Genomic DNA, 25,371 nt, shown 5'->3' with positions numbered 1-25,371 from the left:
GTCCGAGCTTCTTTTGGTTTTGTTTTTTTATCTCAGACTGTTATGCCCAAGATTGCTAATCCGAGAAACCACCGAGAAGCTGACACCAAGGCAAACACATGAGAATTTATTTACAAGCTTGAGCTTGTGTCCAAGTATACCCGACAGAGCGGAGCAGGGACTTGGACCCTGAGGTGGGTTTTAGCTTAGTTTTAAGAGTTGGTCTCAGGGTACTCCCGAAGGGCTGGAGCAATTCCTCAAGTTCTTTTTTTTTTTTAAACTTCTTTTTTTTTTAAATATTTTATTTTTTTTATGATAGTCACAGAGAGAGAGAGAGAGAGGCAGAGACACAGGCAGAGGGAGAAGCAGGCTCCATGCACCGGGATCCCGACGTGGGATTCGATCCTGGGTCTCCAGGATCGCGCCCTGGGCCAAAGGTAGGTGCCAAACCGCTGTGCCAACCCAGGGATCCCCCTCAAGTTCTGTTTACATTTTGATATGGGGCCTTCAAAGGCATTGAGATCTATTCTCATTCTAATAGGGGCTTCCTGCACTTGGCCTGGGCTCAGTTTTTATTCTATTGTGGGGCTTTCCAGGGTATTAAGCTGTAAACTTTTGTTATTTTCCTGTAACTGAAGTAATGTAAATTTCAGCTCTTCTTCACAGGGGCCTGGGATGGCTGGACTTGTGGAATGCTGAACTTACAGTGGAAAGGCCTTCATTTTCTCGGCCTCCTTGTGTCCCTTCCCATCCTATCTAGCTCCTTCCCCCTTCCCCAGAGCTCCTAAGAGAACAATTGCTAATGATCTCAGCCTGGCAGCCTGTGTAGGGGGACAGGCCCAGGGATTTGGGATCAGGAAGACCTGGGGCTCGGGCGTCCCAGCTATGCAGCGGGATTTGATGCTGCAACTCTTATTTCTAAGGCTATCTTGACAACTGACTTTGTACATAGAAAAGCTGTCCTTTCTCTTTATAAGACGAAGAGCGAGTCAAAGTGTTTTTTTCTCTGCCCATCTGATTGCTCATATTCCCAGGATAGATGTGGGCCCACATCCACCCTGACAGGAACACCTGGGCCGCTTCAGGACCTGCAGGGAGGCTTCAGGAAGCTGTGGTGCTGCGTCCACTCTGGCAGGAGCTCCCGGGCCACTCAGGACATAATTTGAGTCTCTGGAAGGTGGGGGCCGCATCCATGGTGTCAGGAGCCCTGGCCTCCTCAGAATCCACAGTGAGGCTATGGGAGGACTGGGGGCCACGCCCACACAACAGGACGCTGACGTCCTCAGGACCCCCAGTGTAGACTTCGGGAAATATGGGGACGCTTCCATGCAGACAGAAGACCCCAGCCTTATCAGGGCCTGTGGTGAGGCGTAAGAAAAATGTGGGTGCCGAATCCAAACTGACAGGAGTCTCCAGCCTCTTTAGGATCAGCACTTTGGCTTCAGGACATATGGGGCTGCGTCTATGCTGACAGGAGCCCACAGCCCCCTCAGGACGCGCAGTGAGTTTTCTGGGGGCCATGGGGCCATGTCCAGGCTGACAGGAGCCCTCGGCCTCCTGAGGACCTGCTGTGAGGCTTCCAGAGGATGTGAGGCATAGTCCACAGTGACAGGAGACCCGTGTCCTCAGGACCTGCTGACTATGACCCAAGAACACGTGGGGCCACATCCACACTCACAGGATCCTGGCTTCCTCAGGACCCCCTGGAGGACTCTGGAGGTGCCGTTGGGGGCCACGTCCACATCAGAAGGGACTCCTCAGAACCACAGGGTAAGTGAATGAGTAGAATGAATGGTAGGGTCAGGGGAGGGGAGGCAGTTGGTGGTTAAGTTAGGTTAGATGTTAGGGTTTAGTGATTATGCTTATGGTTACAGATTAGAGGATAGCGTGAGGGATAAGGGTAAGGGTCAATGGTTAGGAGTTAGGCTGGGGGTTAGGGATTAGGGAAAGGGGTTAGGGTTAGTGTTAGGGACAGGATTTAGAGTTAGGGTTAGGGTTTAGGCTTAGGGATTAGGGCAGGATGTTAGGAGTTGGGGTTAGGGTTATGGTTGGTGTTAGGGTTGTGATTAGGTTTGCAGTTAGGGTTAGGGGTTAGGGTGTGAGTTAGGGATAGGGGTTAGCGTTAAGGGTTAGAGTTAAAGTTAGGCCTAGGTTTAGGGTTAGAGTGAGGGTTAGGCTTAGGATAGGGTTTAGTGCTAGGGTTAGTGTTTGGTTAGGGGTTAGGGATAGGGTCAGGTCAGGGTCAGGGTAGGGTCAGGGTATGGTTTTGGAAAAGGGTAAGAGATAGGGTTAGGCAGTGGGTTAGGGATTAGTTTTAGGGTATGGGTAGTGTACAGTTTGGGGTATGAGATAGGGTTAGTATTAGAGGGTTAGGGTTAGGGTACAAATTAAGGTTAGGAATAGGATTTGAGTACATTAAGTTAGGGTTAGAGGTTAGGGTTACAGTTAGATTTAAGGTAAGGGTCAGAGTTAAGGAAACCTCAGAATAGGTTTAGGAGTTAGGGTGTGGCTTGGCAGGTAGGTTCAGTGAATGTGGTTTGGTCTTGGGGTTTGTGTTTGGTTTTTGATTAGTGATAGTTCTTGTTTAAGTGTTAGGTTAACATTAGGCTTAAGTGTAGGGTAAGGGTTATGTCTGTGTATGGTTAGAGTTTGTGTCTTGGCATGTGCCTGCACTGGGACTCCTAGCATCTTGGGCAGTTTAGTTTTCTGCACTCTATTTAGGTTTTGGTTTCAAAGATAGCCTGATTCCACCAAGTCAGTGGCCTCCCCAGAGAATCAAAATCCAGTCTTCTCTGGGGTGAGAATAGGCATGGCAGGATTCTCGTGAGCTGAGCGAAGGAGGGGATTTGTGGCTCTAAAGACTCTTTGTTTGGATTTTCAGTTGCCTTTCTGATTTTATCTCTTGTGTGCACATGTTTTCTCTATACTACCAATTATTATTTTAAAGTTTTACTTGAATTCCTCTTTGTAAACACAGTATGATATAGTTTCAGGTTTACCACATAGTGATTCAACCCTTGAATACAACACCTGGTACTGGTCAGAGGTGCCCTCCACTATCCCCATCCCCTGATTTCACACCCCCCACCTTCCTCTGGTATTTATTAGTTTATTCTCTGTGGTTAAGAGTGTGTTTCTTGGTTGCATGTCTCATCTCACCCTTTGCCCCTTTGCCAGTTTGTTTGGTTTCTTAAAATTCACATGTGAATGCAATTGTATGATATTTGGAATCTGTATTCTCTGACTGACTGAGTTCATTTAGCATAAGTCCCTTCCACTTCTCCCACGTCATTGTAAATGGCTTCATTTCATCCCTTCTGATGACCCAGTGATGTCGCAGTGTGTATATTTACCACATCGTCTCTGCCCATTCATCTGTCGATGGACATCTCGGCTCTATACACAGTTTCGCTGTTGTTGATAACACTGCTACCAACACTGGGCTGCATGTTCCTCTTAAAATCTACTAAACTACTTTTGTATCCTCGGGGTAAATACCTAGCTGTGCAATTTTGGAATCGTAGGGTAGCTCTATTTTTAACATCTTTTTAAAATTTTTTTTTATGATAGTCACAGAGACAAAGGCAGAGACACAGGGAGAGAAAGAAGCAGGCTACATGCACTGGGAGCCCGACGTGGGATTCGATCCCGGGTCTCAGGGATCACGCCCTGGTCCAAAGGCAGGCACCAAACCACTGCGCCACCCAGGGATCCCCTATTTTTAATTTCTCGAGGACCCTCCAGACTGTTTTCCACAGTGGCTTCACCTTTATTTATGTATTCATGAGAGACACAGAGAAGCAGAGTTATAGGCAGAGGGAAAATGAGGCTTCATGCAGGGAGTCTGATGTAGGACGTGATCCCCCAGGACCCCGGGAACATGGCCTGAGCCAAGGCAGATGCTCAACCACTGAGGCACCCAGGTGCCTTACTGATTCAATTTCTTTGTTAGTTATGGGTCTGTTCATATTTTCTATTTCTTCCTATTTCAGTTTTGCTCGTTTGCACATTTCTAGGGTTTTGTCCATTTCTTCCAGGTCTCCCAGTTTGTTAGTGTATAATCTTTCATAGTATTCACTTATAATCATCTTATTTTTCTGGTGTTGATTGTGATCTCTCTTCTCTCATTTGTGATTTTATTTATTTAGGTTTTCTCTTTTCTCATTGATAAGGCTGGCTAGGGCTTGATCCATTTTATTAATTAATTTTTGAAGAACCAGCTCTTAGTTTCGTTATTCCATTCTACTGTTTTGTTTTTTCTGCATTGTTTATTTCTTCTCTCATCTTTATTTTTTCCCTTCTGTAGGATTTAGGCTTTGTTTCCTATTCCTTTACCAGCTCCTTTAGGTGTAGGGTTAGGTTGTGTATTGGAGACTTCTTGTTTCTTTAGGCCTGTATTGCTATGTACTTCCCTCTTAGGACTGCCTTTGCTACATCCCAGAGGTTTGGAGAAACATGTTTTCATTTTCATTTGTTTTAGATTTCCTTGTTAATTTCCTGGTTGCTCCATTCATTCTCTAGTAGGATGTTCATAATCTCCATGTATTATTGGTCTGTCCAATTTTTTTTCTTACTGTCGACTTCGAGTTTCATAGCGTTGTGGTCCGAAAATGTACAAGGGGTGATATCAACCTTCTTGTACCTGTTGTACCTGTTGAGGGCCCATGATATGATCTTTTCTGGAGAATGTCCCATGTGAACTTGAAAGGAATGTGTATTCTGCTTTAGGAAGAAATGTTCAGACTATATCTGTTGAGTCCCTGTCATCCAGTGTGTCAAGGCTATTGTTCCCCTGTTGATTTTCTGCATAGACGATCAGTCCATTGCCATAAGTGGGTGTTAAAATCCCCTGTCATTGTATTATTATCAGTGATTTCCTGTATGTTTGTTGTTAATTGGTTTCTATATTTAGGTACTCCTATGTTGGCAGCATAAATGTTTAGCTGTTTGAACTTTTTTTTTTAGTAAATTTATTTTTTATTGGTGTTCAATTGACCAACAAACAGAATAACACCCATGCTCATCCCGGCAAGTGCCCCCCTCAGTGCCCGTCACCAATTCACCCGCACCCCCTGCCCTCCTCCCCTCCCAGCATCCCTAGTTACTTTCTCAGAGTTAGAAGTCTTTATGTTCTGTCTCCATTTCTCATATTTCCCACACATTTCTTCTCCATTCCCTTATATTCCTTTTCACTATTATTTATATTAACGCATTGAATGACAACATACATTTGTCCTTCTCAGATTGACTTACTTCACTCAGCATAATACCCTCCAGTTCCATCCAAGTTGAAGCAAATGGTGGGTATTTGTCGTTTCTAATGGCTGAGGAATATTCCATTGTATACATAAACCACATCTTCTTTATTCATTCATCTTTCAATGGACACCATGGCTCCATCCACAGTGTCGCTATTGTGGACATTCGTGGTAAAAACATCGGGGTGCAGGTGTCCCGGCGTTTCATTGCATCTGAATATTTTGGGTAAATAGGGAAGAGTGCAATTTCTGGGTCATAGGGCAGGTCTATTTTTAACTCTTTGAGGAACCTCCACACAGTTTTCCGGAGTGGCTGCACCAGTTCACATTCCCACCAACAGTGTAAGAGGGTTCCCTTTTCTCCGCATCCTCTCCAACATTTGTGGTTTCCGGCCTTGTTAATTTTCCCCATTCTCACTGGTGTGAGGTGGTATCTCATTGTAGTTTTGATTTGTATTTCCCTGAGGCAAGTGATGCAGAGCATTTTCTCATGTGCATGTTGGCCATGTCAGTGTCTCCCTCTGTGAGATTTCTCTTCATGTCTTTTGCCCATTTCATGATTGGATTCTTTGTCTCTTTAGTGTTGATTTTAAGAAGTTCTTTATAGGTCTTTGAAACTAGCCCTTTATCTGATACATCATTTGCAAATATCTTCTCCCATTCTGTAGGTTGTCTTTTAGTTTTGTTGACTGTATCCTTTGCTGTGCAAAAGCTTCTTATCTGGATGAAATCACAACAGTTCATTTTTGCTTTTGTTTCTTTTGCCTTCGTGGATGTATCTTGCAAGAAGTTACTGTGGCCAAGTTCAAAAAGGGTGTTGCCTGTGTTCTCCTCTAGGATTTTGATGGACTCTTGTCTCACATTTAGATCTTTCATCCATTTTCAGATTATCTTTGTGTATGGTGAAAGAGAGTGGTCTAGTTTCATTCTTCTGCATGTGGATGTCCATTTTCCCAGCCCAATTTATTGAAGAGACTGTCTTTCTTCCAATGGATAGTCTTTCCTCCTTTATCGAATATTAGTTAACCATAAAGTTCAAGGTCCACTTCTGGGTTCTCTATTCTGTTCCATTGATCTATTTGTCTGTTTTTGTGCCAGTACCACACTGTCTTGATGACCACAGCTTTGTAGTACACCCTGAAATCTGGCATTCTGATGTCCCCATATAAGGTTGTCTTTTTTAAATTCCCCTGGCTATTCGGGGTCTTTTCTGATTCCACACAAATATTAAAATAGTTTGTTCTAACTCTCTGAAGAAAGTCCATGGTATTTTGATAGGGATTGCATTAAACGTGTTCATTGCCTGGGTACCATTGACATTTTCACAATGATAATTCTGCCAATCCATGAGCATGGAATATTTTTCCATCTCTTTGTGTCTTCCTCAATTTCTTTCAGAAGCGTTCTATTGTTTTTAGGGTATATCCTTTACCTCCTTGGTTAGGTTTATTCCTAGGTATCTTAAGCTTTTTGGTGCAATTGTAAATGAAATTGACTCCTTAATTTCTCTTTCTTCAGTCTCATTGTCAGTGTATAGAAATGCCATTGATTTCTGGGCATTGATTTTGTATCCTGCAACGCTACCAAATTGCTGTATGTGTTCTAGCAATCTTGGGGTGGAGGCTTTTGGGTTTTCTAGGTAAAGTATTATGTCATCTGAGAAGAGGGAGTGTTTGACTACTTCTTTGCCAATTTGAATGCCTTTAATGTCTTTTTGCTGTCTGCTGAGGCTGGGACTTCCAGTACTATGTTGAATAGCAGTGGGAGAGTGGACATCCCTGTCTTGTTCCTGATCTTTGGGGAAAGACCTCCAGTGCGGCCCCACTGAGAATGATATTTGCTGTGGGCTTTTCCTAGATTGCTTTTAAGATGACGAGAAATGTTCCTTCTCTCCCTATGCTCTGAAGTGTTTTGATCAGGAATGGATGCTCTATTTTGTCAAATGCTTTCTCTGCATCTAATGAGAGGATCATATGGTTCTTGGTTTGTCTCTTGCCGATATGATGAATCACATTGATTGTTTGAAGAGTGTTGAACCAGCCTGTGTTCCGAGGATAAATCCTACTTGGTCATGGTGAATAATTTTCTTAATGTACTTTTGGATCCTATTGGCTAGTATCTTGTTGAGAATTTTTGCATCCATGTTCATCATGGCTATTGGTCTGTAATTCTCCTTTTTGGTGGGGTCTTTGTCTGGTTTTGGAATTAAGGTGATGCTGGCCTCATGGAATGAATTTGGAAGTACTCTATCTCTTTCTAACTTTCCAAACATCTTTAGTAGGATAGGTATGGTTTCTTCTTTAAACGTTTGATAGAATTCCCCTGGGAAGCCATCTGGCCCTGGACGTTTGTGTCCTGGGAGGTTTTGAAAGACTGCTTCAATTTCCTACCTGGTTTTTGGCCTGTTCAGGTTTTGTATTTCTTCCTGTTCCAGTTCTGGCAGTTTCTGGCTCCAGGAATGCGTCCATTTCTTCTAGATTGCCTAATTTATTGGTGTATGGCTGGTCATAATATGTTTTTAAAATCCTTTGTATTTCCTTGGTGTTGGTAGTGACATCTCCTTTCTCATTCATGATTTTATTAATTTGAATATTCTCTCTCTTCTTTTTTTTTTTTAAATTTTTTTTTATTTATTCATGATAGGCACACAGTGAGAGAGAGAGAGGCAGAGACACAGGCAGAGGGAGAAGCAGGCTCTATGCACCGGGAGCCTGACGTGGGACTCGATCCCGGGTCTCCAGGATCGCGCCCTGGGCCAAAGGCAGGCGCCAAACCACTGCGCCACCCAGAGATCCCTTCTCTCTCTTCTTTTTAATAAGGTTGGCTAATGGTCTATCTATCTTATTAATTCATTCAACGAACCAACTCCTCCTTCCGTTGATCTGTTCCACAGTTCTTCTGGTCTCAATTTCCTTGAGTTCTGCTCGAATATTAATTAACTCTATTCTTCTGTTGGGTGTAGGATCTATCTGCTTTTTTTTGCTCTAGCCTCTTTATGTGTAAGGTTAGCTTTTGTATTTGAGTAGTTTCGCCTTTTGGAATAGATGCTTATATTGTGATGTATTTCCCCCTTAGGACTGCTTTTGCTGCAAGCCAAATATTTTAATGGTTGTATGTTCATTCTCATTAGTTTCCATGAATCTTTTTAATCCTTCCTTAATTTCCTGGTTGACCCTTTCATCTTTTAGCAGGATGATCCTTCACCTCCACGTGTTTGAGCTCCTTCCAAACTTATTATTATGATTTAGCTCTAATTCCAAGGCATTATGGTCTGAGAATATGCAGGGGACAATCCCAATCATTTGGTATCGGTTCAGACCCTATTTGTGACCCAGTATGTGGTCTATTCTGGAGAAAGCTCCATGTGCACTTGAGAAGAATGTGCATTCAGTTGAGTTTGGATGTAAAGTTCTGTAGATTTCTGTGAAATCCATCGGGTCCAGTGTATCATTTAAAGCTCTCGTTTCTTTGGAGATGTGCTTAGAAGACCTATCGAGGGTAGAAAGAGCTAGATTGAAGTCACCAAGTATAAGACAATTATTATCTAAGTATTTCTTTACTTTGGTTATTAATTGGTTTAAGTATTTGGCAGCTCCCATATTCGGGGCATATATTGAGGATTGTTAAGTCCTCTTGTTGGATAGATCCCTTAAGTATCATTTAGTGTTCCTCTTCATCTCTCACTACAGTCCTCGGGGTAAATTTAATTTATCTGATATACGGATGGCTACCCCTGCTTTCTTTTGAGGACCATTTGAATGCTAAATGGTTCTCCAACATTTAATTTTCAGATTGTAGGTGTCCTTCTGTCTAAAATGAGTCTCTCGTAGACAGCAAATAGATGGGTCCTGCTTTTTTATCCAGTCTGAAACCCTGCGCCTTTTGACGCAGTCATTAAGCCTGTTCATGTTCAGAGTTACTATCGATAGATATGAGTTTAGTGTCATCATGATATCTATTCAGTTCTTGTTTTTTTGGATTGTTCCACTGAACTTCTTCTTAAAGGGGAATTTTAAGAGTCCCCCTTAAAATTTCTTGCAGAGCTGGTTTGGAGGTCACATATTCTTTCAGTTCCTGCCTGTCTTGGAAGCTCCTTATTTCTCCTTCCATTTTGAATGAGAGCTTGCTGGATAAAGTATTCTTGGTTGCATGTTCTTCTCATTGAGGACCCTGAATATATCCTGCCAGCCATTTCTGGGCTGCCAGGTCGCTGTGGAGACGTCTGCTGTTACCCTAATGCTCCTCCCCATAAAGGTCAGGGATTTCTTGTCTCTTTCTGCTTTAAGGATCTTCTCTTTATCTTTGGAATTTGGAAGCTTCACTATTAAATGTCGAGGTGTTGGACGGTTTTTATTGATTTTAGGGGGGGGATCTCTCTATTTCCTGGATCTGAATGCCTGTTTCCCTTCCCAGATTAGGAAATTTTTCAGCTAGTATTTGTTTAAATACTTATCCTGGCCCTCTGTCCATTTTGGCGCCCTCGGGAACCCCAATTACACGTAGGTTTTCTTCCTCAGACTGTCGTTTATTTCCCTTAATCTGTCTTTCTGGTCTTTTAATTGTCTGTCTCTTTTTTCCTCAGTTTCCCTCTTTGCCATCAACTTGTCTTCTATTTCATTCCCTTGTTCTTCTACCTTGTTAACTCTCATCGTTAGGACTTCTAGTTTGGATTGCATCTCATTCAATTGATTTTTACTTTCTGCCTGATTGGATTTAAATTCTGCAGTCATGAAGTCTCTTGAGTCCTTTATGCTTTTTTCTAGAGCCACCAGTAGCTGTATAATAGTGCTTCTGAATTGGCTTTCTGACATTGAATTCTAATCCAGATTTTGTAACTCTGTGGGAGAGAGGACTGTTTCTGATTCTTTCTTTTGAGGTGAGCTTCTCCTTCTAGTCATTTTGCTCAGTGCAGTGGCCAAAAACAAATTTTATTGGGAAAAGGAGAAAAAGAGAGGAGAGAAAGAAGGAAAGAAAAGAAAAAGAAAAAAGAATAAAGGAAGATAGAAGAAAAAAGAGAATAAAAAGAGAAAGAAAAGGAAAGAAGGGGGAAAAGGGAGGGTGAAGCAATCAGAAATAAAAAAAAACATGGGGGAGTACCTTCTGATTCTGTATACTTTAAGTCCCTTGACTTCCCCTGGAACTTGTCCGTCTAGCTGGACTTCTGGGGTGGGGCCTGTTGTGCTGATTTTCAGATGTTAGCACTTGGGGGAGCTGCTCTGTCCACTGCCTGGTGCAGGGCTCAGTGGGCGTAGTTTACCCCGTGAGGCCTCAGGAGGAACAACCCCAGTGGCAGCGGCCAGCTCTGGATACCTGTATTCAACCCCCACAGTAACTCCAGAGCAGTCCATCTTCACTGCCTGGAGGCTCTGGGTCGGGACCGCTGATCTGCTCAGCTCTGGGCAGGAGCGTCCTTGCTGTCCTGGGCCATCCGGGCCTCTGCCTGTCCCCGGGGAGGCCTAATCCTGGGCTGTGTCCTGGAGCCCTGTGCTCTGGGGCCTGCGCTGTTGGATTCACGCTCCTGTCTGCACAGCTTTCTCTCCCCACAGCTGCCACCCAGCCCCTCTGAGCTGCTCCTGGTCGGGCAGCCCCCTCAGGGAGCCGCCGCCTGAGCACCTCCGAGTTGCTTCTGGAGCCGCACAGCCCCCTCTGCACGGAGCCACTTCCTCTGCTTGAGGCACTGCCACCAAGCTGCTCCCGGGGCATGCAACCTGCTCCACGCAGAGCCCTGCCCGAACCCCTCTGAGCTGCTCCCAAGTCAGTGCACGTGCCCTGCAGCACTTAGGGAGCTTGGTGCACTCTCCTGGGAGTGCAGGTGTCTCTTAGTGTCCCAGGGAGCATGAGGGTATCCCCGCCCTCCTGGGGTCCTGCTCTGAATCCCTGTGGGCGCCATTCTGCCCAGGAAGATTGGTGCCGATCCTGCTTCTCTGGGACAAAGCTCTCCTGACCAGGGGGCACACCGCCTGGCCTTAGCCCGGCTCCTCGTGGGGCCCCTCCCCTTGGATGCCTTTTGTTTCTTTATTTCTTTTTCCCCCCTGTCATCCTACCTTGATAGAAGCGCGAACTTTTCTCACTGTAGCATTCCAGCTGGTCTGTCTTTAAATCTCAGGCAGAATTCGAAGATTTTCAGAATGATTTGAAGGTTATCTAGGTAATTTGGAGGGGACAGGTGACTTGGGGACCCTACTCTTCCGCCATCTTGCCCCTGCTCCTGTATGTTGCCTTTTAGCTTTGGTTCTTTCCTTCACTTTGCAGAAGCTTTTCAATTTGATGAAGTCACAATAGGATATTTGCTTTTGTTTCCCTCACCTCAGAGGCATATCTAGAAAGAAGATCCAATGGCCAATGTCAAAGTCATTGCTGCCTATCTTTTCTTCTTTATATGTTTTTTGGTCTCACATTTAGGTCTTTCATCCATTTTGAATTTATTTTTTATATATATGGTGTAAGAAAGTGTCCAGTTTCATTCTTCTGCATGTGGCTGCCTGGTTTTCCCAACACCATTTGTTCTTATCCTGCAGTCAGGGTTAGGGTTTGTTGAAGAGACTGTCTTTCTGCCATTGGATATTCCTTCCTGCCTTGTTGTCCATTATGGGTCATAGATACATGTTTGTATCTTGTTTTGAGTTTCCATTCTGTTCTATTGATCTAAGCATCTCCTATTGGTAGAACCCTGATTGCTGATTCAATTTCTTTGCTGGTCAACTGTCTGTTCAAATTTCTTATTTCTTCATTTTTAATTTTTGCTATGTTATATATTTCCAGGAATTGATCTATTTCTTCCAGGTTCTAGGTTGCTGGCATATAATTTTTCATCATATTCTCTTATAATCTTTTGTATTTCTCTAGTGTTGGTTTTTATTTCTCTTTTCTCATTTCTGATTTTATTTGGGTCCTTTCTCATCTTTTTATCTTTTTTCTTTTTTAAAGATTTTATTTATGTATTCATGCGAGACACAGAGATGCAGAGGTATAGGCACAGGGAACATGAGGCTCTATGCGGGGAGCCTGATGTGGGACTTGATTCCCCAGGACCCCAGGATCATGACCTGAGCCAAAGCACATGCTCAACAACTGAGGCACCCAGGGGCCTTGTTGATTCAATTCCTTTGCTAGTTATGGGTATGTTCACATTTTCTATTTCTCCTATTTCAGTTTTGCTCATTTGCACATTTCTAGGGATTTGTCCATTTCTTCCAGGTCTCCCAGTTTGTTAACATATATTCTTTCATAGTATCCCCTTATAATTGTCTTATTTTTCTGGTGTTGATTGTGATCACTCTTCTCTCATTTGTGATTTTATTTATTTAGGTCTTTTCTCATTCATAAGCCTGGATAGGGCTTGATCCATTTTATTAATTATTTTGAAGAACCAGTTCTTAGTTTCGTTATTCCATTCTACTGTTTTTTTATTTCTGTATTGTTTATTTCTGCTCTCATCTTAATTTTTTCCCTTCTTCTGTAGGCTTTAGGCTTTGTTTGCTATGCCTTTTCCAGCTCCTTTAGGTGTAGGGTTAGGTTGTGTATTAGAGACTTCTTGTTTCCTTTTTTTTAAACATTTTATTTAATTTTTATTTATTTATGATAGTCTCAGAGAGAGAGAGAGGCAGAGACATAGGCAGAGGGAGAAGGAGGCTACATGCACCAAGAGCCCAATGTGGGATTCGTTCCCGGGTCTCCAGGATCGCGCCCTGGGCCAAAGGCAGGCGCCAAACCGCTGCGCCATCCAGGGATCCCCGACTTCTTGTTTCCTGAGGTAAGCCTGTATTCCTATGTACTTCCCTCTTTGGACTGCCTTTGCTACATCCCAGAGGTTTGGAGAAACATGTTTTCATTTTCATTTGTTTTAAATTTCCTCTTTAATTTCCAGGTTGCTCCATTCATTCTCTAGTAGGATGTTCATAATCTCCACGTATTTTTGGTCTGTCCAAATTTTTTCTTACTGCCGACTTCAAGTTTCATAGCATCGTGGTCAAAAATATACAGGGTGGGGATCCCTGGGTGGCGCAGCGGTTTGGCGCCTGCCTTTGGCCCAGGGCACGATCCTGGAGACCCAGGATCGTATCCCACGTCAGGCTCCCAGTGCATGGAGCCTGATTCTCCCTCTGCCTATGTCTCTGCCTCTCTCTCTCCCTGTGTGACTATCATAAATAAATAAAAATTAAAAAAAAATATACAGGGTGTGATATCAAACTTCTTGAACCTGTTGTACCTGTTGAGAGCTGATTTGTGGCCTATGATATGATCTGTTCTGGAGAATGTCCCATGTGCACTTGAAAGGAATGTGTATTCTGGGATCACTGGGTGGCGCAGCGGTTTGGCGCCTGCCTTTGGCCCAGGGCGCAATCCTGGAGACCCGGGATCAAATCCCACATCGGGCTCCCTGCTTGGAGCCTGCTTCTCCCTCTGCCTATGTCTCTGCCTCTGTCTCTCTGTGTGTGACTATCATGAATAAATAAATAAAATCTTTAAAAAAAAAAGAAAGTAATGTGTATTCTGCTTTAGGAAGAAATGTTCAGACTATCTGTTGGGTCCCTGTGGTCCAGTGTGTCAAGGCTATTGTTCCCCTGTTGATTTCCTGCATAGACAATCGGTCCATTGCCATAAGTGGGTGGGTGTTAAAATCCCGTCATTGTATTATTATCAGTGAGTTCCTGTACATTTGTTGGTAATTGTTTTCCATATTTAGGTACTCCCATGTTGGCAGCATAAATATTTAGTTGTTTGATCCTGATAGAGTCTTTTTAACTATGAAATAATGCCCTTCTTCATCACTTCTTATAGTATTTGTTCTTTCTTTTTTGAGATTGAATATTTAATTTATTTATTCATGAGAGATACACAGAGAAGCAGAGGCAGAAACATAGGCAGAGGGAGAGAAAGGCTCCCCAAAGGGATGCCGATGTGGGACTCGATCCTGGGATCCCAGGAACACACCCTGAGCCAAAGGCAGATGCTCAACCACTGAGCCACCAGGTGTCCCCCAGGGTTTGGTTTCAAATCTAGTTTTTCTAACATAAGCATTGGTCCTCCAACTTTCTTTTCATAACCATTAGCGTGATAGATGATTTTCCATCCCTGACTTTCAATCTGCTGGTGTCTATAGGTCTAAGGTGAGCATCTAGTAGGCAGCATACCTATGGACCTTGTTTTTTTAATGACGAGTTTATTTTTGAGAGCATGAGAGAGAGAGAGAGAGAGAGAGAGAGGCAGAAAATTAGGCCCAGAGAGAAGCAGGCTTCCCACCAGGAGCCCAATATGGGACTCGATCCCAGACTCTAGGATCACATCCTGATTCAAAGGCAGAGGCTCAAACCTTGAGCCACCCAGGCATCCCAGATCTTGTTTTTTAAGGCACTCTGATACCCTATATCTTTTGATTGGAGCATTTAGTATCAGCATTCAGAGTGCTTATTCAAAATATGAACTTTGTGCCTTTGTGTTACCAGTAGAGTTGGTGTTTCTGGTGACGTTCTCTGGTCCTTTCTAGTCTTTGTTGATTTTGGTCTCTTTTTTCCCCCACTAGAATGGTCCCTCTGAAAATTCCTTACTGGACTGGTTTAGTGGTCATGAACTCCTTTATACTTTGCCTGTCTGGGAAAATCTTTCTCTCTCTTTCTATCCTGAATGACACCCTTGCTGAAGCAAGAATTCATACAAATTGGACTCCAATAAAAAGAAATATGAAAACATAAAATAAATTTTTGCTATTATGATTGTGGAAAATGGCATTTAGTAGGAAAAGCAGAAGCTGAAAGAGAAGAGGAATGATTTCACCATCCGTGGGCTTCACAGGGTCCTGGTGTCCTTTCCTAGGAGGGCCCCCCCCCTCTGTAGGATGCTTCCTGCACCTCTGCACTCCTTTTTGGAACACAGCAGGCACATCTCCGTGCCTCCAGCACCTCTGGAGTCACGGTTTATAGCATCTTCCAGGTATCCTATTGGGGACCACGGCGTCGTGTATGTAACCATCCAGCTGCTGTTTGACAACATTGGGGGGATTCTGACTTTTGTTGGTTGTGGGGTGTGTGTGTGTCTATCACATGAAGCTGTCACATGCAGCTATCAGATCTTCCGGCTGGGTCACCCAAATGCCGAAATGGTTGGTACAACATCATTTCTGGTGCTGATGCTGGATGGCTAGCTGGGCTCTCCTGGCTGACCCAGGGCTCGCTCCTGAGGTGAATTTCAGCTGGAGGGTCAGCTGAGGTGGAAGGTCTGGCTCGGTCACAATCCAATGTCCGGCAGTGGGTCTCCCCAAGCGCCGCCTGCTTCTCTTCTCCCCGATGCCTCTCCAGCAGGGAGCCGGACCTCGGGGCCACACTAGGTGGATCTCCAGAGGTGCCGGGTGCCCATTACAGGGAGCCATGGGGCAGCCTGTGTGTGGGAGTAGGGGTGGTGATGGGGCTGGTGTTCCTCGGTCCTCTGCTGCCTGGCCTTCGGGCCAAGCCCCATGCTCACCCAGCCCCTACTCACTAGGGCGAGGAGGGTACCCTCTACACACTGGTGTGAGAGATCCAGCACCACAAGGTATGCACAGTGAGTCCACCTGGTGAGGGTGGCCCAGGTGCATGATCTGCAAGTGTGAGGCCCAGGAAATTTATCAAAAATCGCCTACCCCTGGACAAGCAGAGCAGGACTGATTCCATTTTGTGCTACAACCGCCACCTCCCCTATGACCCCCACATGACCTGCTTATGTCTTAAGGCATTGCCCCAACCCAGTCAAGCCGCTGGGCACACCATAATCGTAAATCGGCTCATAACAATGTAACCCTGCTTTGTGCCCACCAAAACTGCACGCCGATTCTGACCAAAGAAATAGGCCAGGTCAAGTGGATCCTATAGGGTAAGGTGTAATTCAATCGGCCACCTGCATGTGGACCGACACGACTATGCAACTTTCTGTGTATCCCATGGGCCAATGGCCCCTATAAAGCTGCTATGCCTCTTAGTCTCAGGGTCCAAATCCTTGCTCCGCTGTGTCGGGTGCACTAGGACACAAGCTCCAGATTGTAAGGAACCCTTGGGAATTTGCTTCGGTGTTGGCTCCTCAGTGGATTCTCGGATTCACAATCTTGGGCACAACTCAAAGGCGTACTGTCCTTAACATCCCTTCTAGGACCATGCTGACCGCCCGGCAGGCCCTCTCTGCCCCAGCCACACAGGCACAGGGATGCGGGGAGGGGAGGAAGTGCCCCGTACCCGGCCAGCCACGGCCTCCTGGAAAGAGGGAGCACAGACCTCTGGGTCGCTTTGCATAGACCCTGGTGACCTGAGGCTTCCTGGTGTCACTCTGTCCCAGGCCCTCCTGGCCCGCGGGGCACAGCCTGAGTCCCAGTAAAGTCCGTTGTGTCCTGACCCCGGCATCTGGCCACCCGTGGAAGGCACGTGGGGACGTCAGCCGGGTGTTCCTGGCGGCGCCCCTGCAGGGGCTTGTGGGGCCTAGGTGGTACCCCCTCCTCCTCTCTGGGGGTCTCTCCATGCCCCGTGAACAGTGTTCTGGGAGACACAGAAGTGGGCTGGCTGTGCATTTTCACACCACAACACTTTATTGACTTTCTACAGTAAACGGGCTCAGAGCCGAGGGTGCACGCCTTCCCCTGGGGATGGAGACCTTTCTGTCCCTTAGGGAAGGGCAAGAATGACATGGGTTGGGGACGGATGCCGGAGTCCCCCACCTGGAAGCATGTGTGGACTCTGGGTGGGGGCGTGTGTCCTGAGGTTTCAGTCTGAGAGACGGTTCTGAGGACAGCAGAGCTGACCTGACCTGGACCTGCAGCTCATGGGCTTCTGCGCTGGGTCTCCACAGGGCAGCTGGACCCCGGCCTCAGGCTCCCTGGGGCCCCAGCACCTGTAGGAGCCAGCCTCCTGGTGTGGGTGCAGGTGGGGCCCACCATCCAGCTGTGAGAGGGCTGGCTCAGCCTGGGGCCAGAATCCAGGGCTATCCAGGGCTGTGTGTGCTGGATCCCATTAGTCTTTGTGTTGGGCCTGTGTCGGGGGCTCAAATCACCCCAGCCCTCACAGAGCCCAGGGCCAGGCCAGCCCAGATCCCCATGGGTTAGGGGCTGGTGTCCTGTGCAGTGTTTGCTGCCCTAAATGAGGGACAGTGGGTGGAGGCAGGGCACAGTGGGTCCTCTGCATCACTCAACTGCACCCACCCTGTCGGGGGCTTCCTGTCTTCCCTCCTCCCTGCAACCCCTGAGTACTCTATGGGACACCCGGGCTTCTGATGGGATTAGGGTATCCAGAGAACCCCGGGGAGGCTGAGCATGTCCCACAGGGGGCACCTGCATTGGGTCATTGCTGGGGGCCAATGGTGTGGTGGTGGATGGTGTGGGGGCAGAGGTATGATGGTGGTGGAGTGTAGGGGATTGTGTAGGGTTGATGGTGTTGGGGTATAGTGTGAGTGCGGATTGTGTGGGGCTGTGTGGGTGTGAGGGGGATGTGTAGGTGGGATACCATTGGGGATGATGATGTAGGAGGATGGTGTGAGAGTGGGAAATGTGGGGGATGTCGTGGGGGGCCTGCAGACACAGGAAATCTCCTTCCTCTATGATGCTAAGGAGACATCTACAGTTAAAGGCGACTAGTCTGGGGTTTGCAGTGACACCTGCCCCTGGGGCTCCGTGTGGTCATTGCAGGGCCCTGGCTGGACCGGGGGCATTTTCTGGGGGTCATTTTACTATATATGCTTTCAAATTGCAAATTGTCTCAAATTAAATGCATAAAATTTAGAATAATATAAAGCACCGAGAGTGGGTGTCACTCTGACCCGTCCGACCCTCATGGGATCGATGTGGTCCTGCTCCAGCCGCGGCTATGCAGCCTGGCCCCCAGGTCCAGTTCCTGCCCCCACATCCCCCACCCCATCCCCTGCTTCTCAGGGAGACGTCCCTCTCCTCTTTGGTCTTCAGCTCCCATGGCTACCCCTGGAGGCCCCATCCTAGTGGCCTCCTCATCCCCGAGGCACCGGGAGTGTGGTCACGGGTGTCAGCCCCAGCATCCTACCATGGAGCAGTGTGTTGTTGGCTGCTATTGCTCCCCCGGCCTCAGTAGCCCGGTTTTCCCTACCCAGAAGGCCCCGGGCCTCCCTTGGTGTCCCGAAGACCCCTGGCCCAGCAGCCTCACCCGACCCCCTAGCCATCCCAAAATATGGTGTGGCTGCCGAACATCCTGGTGACATCCAAGTCTACCTCCAAGATGTCCCTGGAGGAGACCAGGGCCTCCTCCTTCATTTCCTGTGGGAAACCCAGGGAGGAGGAGCAGGCGTCAGGGACACAGACCCCAACCTGTCACGAGCTGCTGTGCTGGGCAGGGAGCCCTGGGGCCACCATGGAGTGTGTCCTGCCGAAACCTCTTTCTTTCCTCTGGGAGGCCAGGCATGATGAAAGGGTCCACCGTGCCCGTGACACCTGTGTGAGGGCCTGTGCCCAGCTGTTGTGGGCGGGGAGGTGACTGAGTGTCAGCCTGGATGAGAGGGGATAGTGGTTCAGCCCCAGGTGGGAGGGGACATGGGGGTGTTGTGCCCAAGATTGTGAATCCGAGAAACCACTACGGAGCTGACACTGATGCAAACACACAAGGGTTAATTTCCAAACTCGAGCTTGCGTCCAAGTACACCCGACACAGCAGAGCAGGGACTTGGACCCCAAGGTGGTGTTTTGCTTTTAAGGGCTTGTCTTGGGGACCTCCAAAAGGGCTGGAGCAATTCCTCAAGTTGTGTTTACATTTTGATATGGGGCCTTCAAGGGCATTGAGCTCTGTTCTCATTCTAATAGGCGCTTCCAGCCCTTGGCGTGGGCTCAGTTCTTATTCTATTGTGGGGCTTTCCAGGGCATTAAGCTGTAAACTTTTGTTTTTTTCCTGTAAATGAAGTAATGTAAATTTCATCTCTTCTTCACGGGGGCCTGGGATGGCTGGACGTGTTCGAACGCTGAACTTAAAGAGGAAAGGCCTTCATTTTCTTGGCCTCCTTGCATCCCTTCCCATCCTATCTAGCTCCTTCCCCCTTCCCCGGAGCTCCTAAGAGAGCAATTGCAAATGACCTCAGCCTGGCAGCCTGTGTGGGGGACAGGCCCAGGGATTTGGGATCAGGAAGACCTGGGGCGTGGGCGTCCCAGCTGTGCAGCGGGATTCGATGCTGCAGAATCTTATTCTCTAAGGCTATCTTGACAACTGACTTCGTACATAAAAAAGCTGTCCTTTCTCTTTATAAGATGAAGAGCGATTCAAAGTGTTTTTTCTCTGCCCTTCTGATTGCTCAGATTCCAATCTGAGACGTATTTCCTGTTAATAAGGATAATTTACTACTATCCATAGTGCTATGGTTAAAATATTCTGACACAAGTAATTCAGAGGGATGAGGGTTTCTCATCTTTTTCTTCACAGCTCAGTCACTCCTCAGGAATTGCATCTTTATGGATTTGGAAAGAACTGAGATATATTATTACCAGTGGTCCTATTATTATGTGAAGGATTCTTCCCTGAGATTCTTCCCCTGTTTCAACTGACACTGAAACACTTTGAACTCTTTGGAAGACAAATGTCAAGGAAATAAATGTTATGCATTGCTAATTTTAAATGCCCTTGCAATTTGGTGTCTATTATAATAGAAGTATTTTTTATCTGATTTTTGCTATTTATTATCCGTTCCTGCTTTTCAGGTTGAGGAGACATTATACGTGTTCATAAGTGTTTTTCTTTCCTTCTGATATAAAATTATTACTTTGTTCCCATCGAAGGAAGTCTTTAAGAATAAGGCAAAAGTTAATTTAACTCTTCTTAAAATGTCTTCACACTTGGAGCCTGATTCATTTAAGTCAATTTTCAAAATAAATCTTATTTATTAGGAAAAAAAAGAAAGATTTATAGGGAAATTGAGAAGATAGTACAGAGCATTCGCATGCACTTGCACTCAATTTCTCCAATTATTGATATCTTATATCAGTATGGTACAAATATTAGCTAATGAATCAATATTAAAATAGTTGCATTAACCAAGGACCATACTTTATTCAGATTTCCTTAGTTTTTGCTAAGTTACCATCCCTCATATCACATTCCATTTGTCCTCATGCTTTCTTAGGCTCCTCTGGATTGTGACAGTCTTTCAGCCTTTCCTTGTTGTTGCACTGGAATACTTTGAGAAGTAGAGTATTTTGAAAATTTCCCTCAGTTGAGACATGTCTTTCGTTTATCTCATGATTGAACTGTTTTTGTGGATTATATACAAAGATATACTGCCATTTTCATTATATCATATAAAGGATAGATACTTTCAACATGATTTATCAGTCTTGGTATCGATCTGATCATCTTGTTGAGGTAGTGTTTGTCATCTTTCTCCGTAGTTAAGTGATTCTTCTCCTCCTCCTCCTCCTCCTCCTCCTCCTCCTCCTCCTCCTCCTTCTTCTTCTTCTTCTTCTTCTTCTTATTATTATTATTATCATTATTATTTTAAGTTTTTCATAATATATTTTGTAGAAGGAAGTTACTATGTGTATTCCACACGTAAGAGTGGGAAGCTATGCTCATCAACTTGAGGGTGGAATGTCTGCACAAATTGTTTGAAATTCTTCTACGTGGGAGATTTCTCTTCTTGTGGCTTTGTTTTTTTTAGTTTCTTTTTCAAAGATGTTTTTTATTTATTTGAGAGAGAGAGGAGAGAAAAACCATGAGTGAGAGGGGCAGAGGGAGAGGGAGAAGCAGGTTCCCTGCTGAACAGGGAGCCTACATTGGGACCTGGATCATGATCTGACTTAAGGCAGAAGCTTAACTGACTGAGCCACCAAGGTGCCACTATTTCTTTCTTTCCCTCTTTCTTTTTTTTTTAAATAATATATTCACTTTTTATTGGTGTTCAATTTGACAACATACAGAATAACACTCAGTGCTCATCCCGTCAAGTGCCCCCCTCAGTGCCCGTCACCCATTCATACAGATCCCTGACCTCCTCCCCTTCCATCACCCCTAGTTAGCTTCCTAGAGTTAGGAGTCTTTATGTTCTGTCTGCCTTTCTGATATTTCCCACACATTTCTTCTCCCTTCCCCTGTATTCCCTTTCACTATTATTTATATTCTCCAAGTGAATGAGAACATACAATGTTTGTCCTTCTCTGATTGACTTACTTCACTCAGCATAATACCTTCCACTTACATCCACATTGAAGCAATGGTGGGTATTTGTGGTTTCTATTGGATGAGTAAGGCCCACCTTTTCTCTCTCTTCATCTTCTGAGTCTCCTATGATATGAATGTTATTGTTTTAATAAGTGGCTGAGTTCCCTAAATCTGCCTCTGTGGTCCATAACTTTCTTTGTTTTTAAGGCTTCCACTTGGGACTGCATCTCAGTTATACTGTTTTTAACATTCGCCTGACTAAAATTTAGTTCTTTTATTTCTACAGTAAGGGATTCTCTAGTTTTCTTCTGTGCTCTTTTTCCAGCCCAGCTGCTATCTTTATAATCATTGTTTTAAACTGTATGTATGTATGTATGTATGTATGTATGTATTTATTTATTTATTTATTTTTTAATAATTTATTTATGATAGTCACATACACACACACAGAGAGAGAGAGAGAGAGAGGGGCAGAGACATAGGCAGAGGGAGAAGCATGCTCCATGCACCGGGATCCCGACGTGGGACTCGATCTCGGGTCTCCAGGATCGGGCCCTGGGCCAAAGGCAGGCGCCAAACCGCTGCGCCACCCAGGGATCCCTAAACTGTATTTAGACATCATATATTTGTTTTGATGGACTTCATGGCTGTGAATACTACCTCATGTTATTTTATGGAGGTGAATTTCTCGATCTCATTATATTATCCAGAAAAGAAAGTAGGAAGAAAAAGGAAAACCAAGAAAAACAATAACAACTGCCCTCCCCCAAAAAAACAACTAGATTATTTTGGCCTCCTTGTAAAAAGATTCTAAATCCCAAAATAACAAACACAATTAATGTTCCATGAAAGTAAAAATAAGAAATATATAAGGTACATACATAAAAAATAAAATAAGGCAATTAATAAAATAGAATAAAAAAATAAATGAAAATAAAGCACAAAATACAAAGGAAGCTAGACCCTTCTTTCCAGGCAGCGCTGAAGCTCTGCAGCCTCTTGGGTCTGACAACTTGGTGGCAGAGAATGGTCTGTGTGGGGTCTGGGGATGGCCCATGGTGCTGATTGTCAGGTGCACATCTGCCTGGGAGATGCACCTGCGGTGTCAGGGTTGGGGTGGTCTTCAGCGCCTCTGGCCTCCAGCAGGTGGCGCAGTGGTGCTCCCTGAGATTGGCGCTGTTTGGCGTGATTTGGGAGGGGACACTGGGTCCTCTGGTTCTGGGGCTAAGCATCCCACCACCCAGTCTGCAAGCCCTCCACAGAAGAGCCCCCAAGCGCATCTCTCAGAACCCTGCTTTCACTTTGCCCGCGTCCGAAATGCTTTTGGTTTTGTTTTTTTTATCTCAGACTGTTGTGCCCAAGATTGCGAATCCGAAAAACCATGGAGAAGCCCACACCGAAGCAAACACACGAGGGTTTATTTACAAGCTCGAGCTTGTGTCCAAGTATACCTGACAATGCGGAGCAGGGACTTCGACCCCGAGGTGAGTTTTTGCTTAGGTTTAAGGGCTTGTCTCGGGGACCTCCAGAAGGGCTAGAGCAATTCCTCAAGTTCTGTGTACATTTTTATATGGGGCCTTCAAGGGCATTGAGCTCTGTTCTCATTCTAATAGGGGCTTCCTGCCCTTGGCCTGGGCTCAGTTTTGATTCTATTGTGGGGCTTTCTAGGACATTAAGCTGTAAACAGAAAAGGTTCCACACCTGGAAGGGGGACGTCACACTGTCCCTATATGCTGAAGACGCGATACTGGAAACAGGAAACCTGGGAGCCTCCACCAAAACCTGTTAGAACTAAGGAGTGAGTTAAGTAAAGTCACGGACACAAACTGACCCTACAGAGCAGAGTAGCCTTGCTCTGTCCCGACAATGATCACTCAGGAAGGAAAGGAAGGACGTGACTCCCTTCTCAGGAGCATCAAGGAGAATAAATAATGAGACTGAACCATAGGAGCACAAGACTTGTTCACTGAGCCATACATGGCTCTGTTCTGGGAGGCCGTCCTGGGTTCGAGGGGTGGGAGCCTTATCTTGTGAAAATGTCCACAGTTTCTGAAGCCACCCTCAGTTTCAAAGTCATTCCTATCAAAATCATGGTGGCATATCTTAGAAATAGCAAAAAAAAAAAAAAAAACCATAACATCAATCTGCCCCCACAAATGACCCCGGACAGCAAATCAGTACTGGAGGAGCAGGAGAGAGTGGGACGCAGCACTTTCCTATTTCAAACGATGTCACAGACACAAAGGATAAAGCAGTGTGGTTCTCGGGCCCCCAGCTGGCTCCGTTGGTTAAGCATCTGACTCCTGACCTCACCTCCGGTACTGATCTCAGGGGTCATGAGTTCTAGCCCTGGGCTGGGCCATGGACGGTGCGTGGAGCCTACTTAGGCAAACCAGTCCCATGGGGGGTGGTTCGGGCATAAGCTGAAGGAGCAAAACAGAGAGTCCAGAAGGAAATGTGCTCTGATACAATGGATTTTTTTAACTTAATTTAATTTAAACCCAATTAATTAACGGATAGTGTATTATACTTTCAGAGGAAGAATCAGGGATTCACCAGTTGGAGATAACAGCAGTGCTCGTGACATCACGTGACCTCCTTCATGCAGGTCCTCTGTTAACCTCCCCGCCTCCAAGGACCATCATTTTGTTTCCTATCATTAAGAGTCTGTATTTCGGGGATCCCTGGGTGGCGCTGCGGTTTGGCGCCTGCCTTTGGCCCAGGGCGCGATCCTGGAAACCCGGGATCGAATCCCACATCGGGCTCCCGGTGCATGGAGCCTGCTTCTCCCTCTGCCTATGTCTCTGCCTCTCTCTTTCTCTCTGTGACTATCATAAATAAATAAAAATTTAAAAAAAGAGTCTGTATTTCCTGCAACTGTTTTCATCTTATTTGTTTTTCCTTCCCTTCACAGTTGTTATATGCTTTGCTTTTAAATTCCACCTATGAATGACACCACACGGTCATTCTCTTTCCTGACTGACTTATTTCATTTAACATGATCCCTCTAGTTCTATCCACGTCATTGCAAATGGCAATATTTCCTTCTCTTTGATAGCTGAGTTCCATTCCTCTCTCTATGACCATCATCTATCTCCAATCCTTTTTATCCATCATCTGCCACAGGGCACCGAGGCTCCTCCCACAGTGTGGCTACTGTGGACCCGGCTGCTGTATACATTGGGGTGCAGGTGTCCCAAGTCTCACTGCATCTGTATCTTCGGAGTGAAATCAGGCCGTTCACCACAGCTGTTCACAGGATGTTACAAATAGAGTCGCCCTGCAGAGCCTCCACACTGTTTCCAGGGTGGCTGCACCAGCCCGCAATCCCGCCCACAGTGGAAGAGGGTTGGGTGGGTTTTGCGGGACGTGGTAAAACCCTGGTCCACATTTCATTTCGCATCCTGTGGGCTCCAATTCCTTGTCCTTAAGTATTTCTGGGGAAGCCAGGTGTTGGGCTCCGTTTCAGTGAGACGTTTCCAAAGCTAACAGGCCACAGCAGGAGCCTGGAAGGAGGCAGGTGCAGCCCCTGGAGCGCCTGCTGCCTTCTGCACAGCCTCCTGCAGCGCCTGAGCGTCCTGCAGAGGGCGCCCGAGCCCAGGCCCCACCCAGCGGGCATGAATGTGCAGTAGGCCTCCTCTGCCTGCACTAACAGGAGCCAGCCTGTGCTGGGGAGGCCTGAGGAGGACGTGGGGACACGTCCACGCTGATGAGCCACAGCTTCAGGAAGATGTGGGCCCGCATCCATGCTGACAGGAGCCCCTGGGCCACCTCAGGACATAAGTTGAGGCTTCTGGAAGCTGCGGGCCGCATTAATGGTGGCAGGAGCCCCGGCCTCCTCAGAACTCTCGGTGATGCTTCGGGAGGACGTTGTGTCACATCGACACAACAGGATGCTGAATCCTTAGGATCCCTGGTGTTGACTTGGGGAAATATGGGATGCATCCATGCGGACAGAAGACCCCAGGCTTGTCACGGCCTGTGGTGAGGCCTAAGAAAAATGTGGGTGCCGCATC

The 25,371-nt window shown here is 46.1% G+C and overlaps 1 long non-coding RNA gene across 3 annotated transcripts in view; it reads left to right on the top strand.

Moving 5' to 3' along the window:
* LOC144287598 (uncharacterized) overlaps positions 1-24,201 on the top strand; it is a 34,737-nt gene extending 10,536 nt beyond the window's left edge. Inside the window, exons 1-4 of one of the 3 annotated variants that reach the window (XR_013355376.1) lie at positions 1,155-1,749; positions 12,823-12,990; positions 22,703-22,839; positions 23,892-24,201. This is a non-coding gene — a long non-coding RNA (uncharacterized LOC144287598). Of the gene's footprint in view, positions 1-1,154; positions 1,750-12,822; positions 12,991-22,702; positions 22,840-23,891 lie in introns of those variants that run through there. The other 2 variants (XR_013355378.1, XR_013355377.1) reach the window with 2 other exon arrangements.
* Positions 24,202-25,371: the final 1,170 nt, after the last annotated feature.

Source organism: Canis aureus, chromosome 17 (assembly GCF_053574225.1).
Source record: "Canis aureus isolate CA01 chromosome 17, VMU_Caureus_v.1.0, whole genome shotgun sequence".
In the NCBI taxonomy this organism is placed as follows: domain Eukaryota; kingdom Metazoa; phylum Chordata; class Mammalia; order Carnivora; family Canidae; genus Canis; species Canis aureus.
Note: the sequence above shows the minus strand (reverse complement) of the source record. Positions and strands in the feature narration are given on the sequence as shown.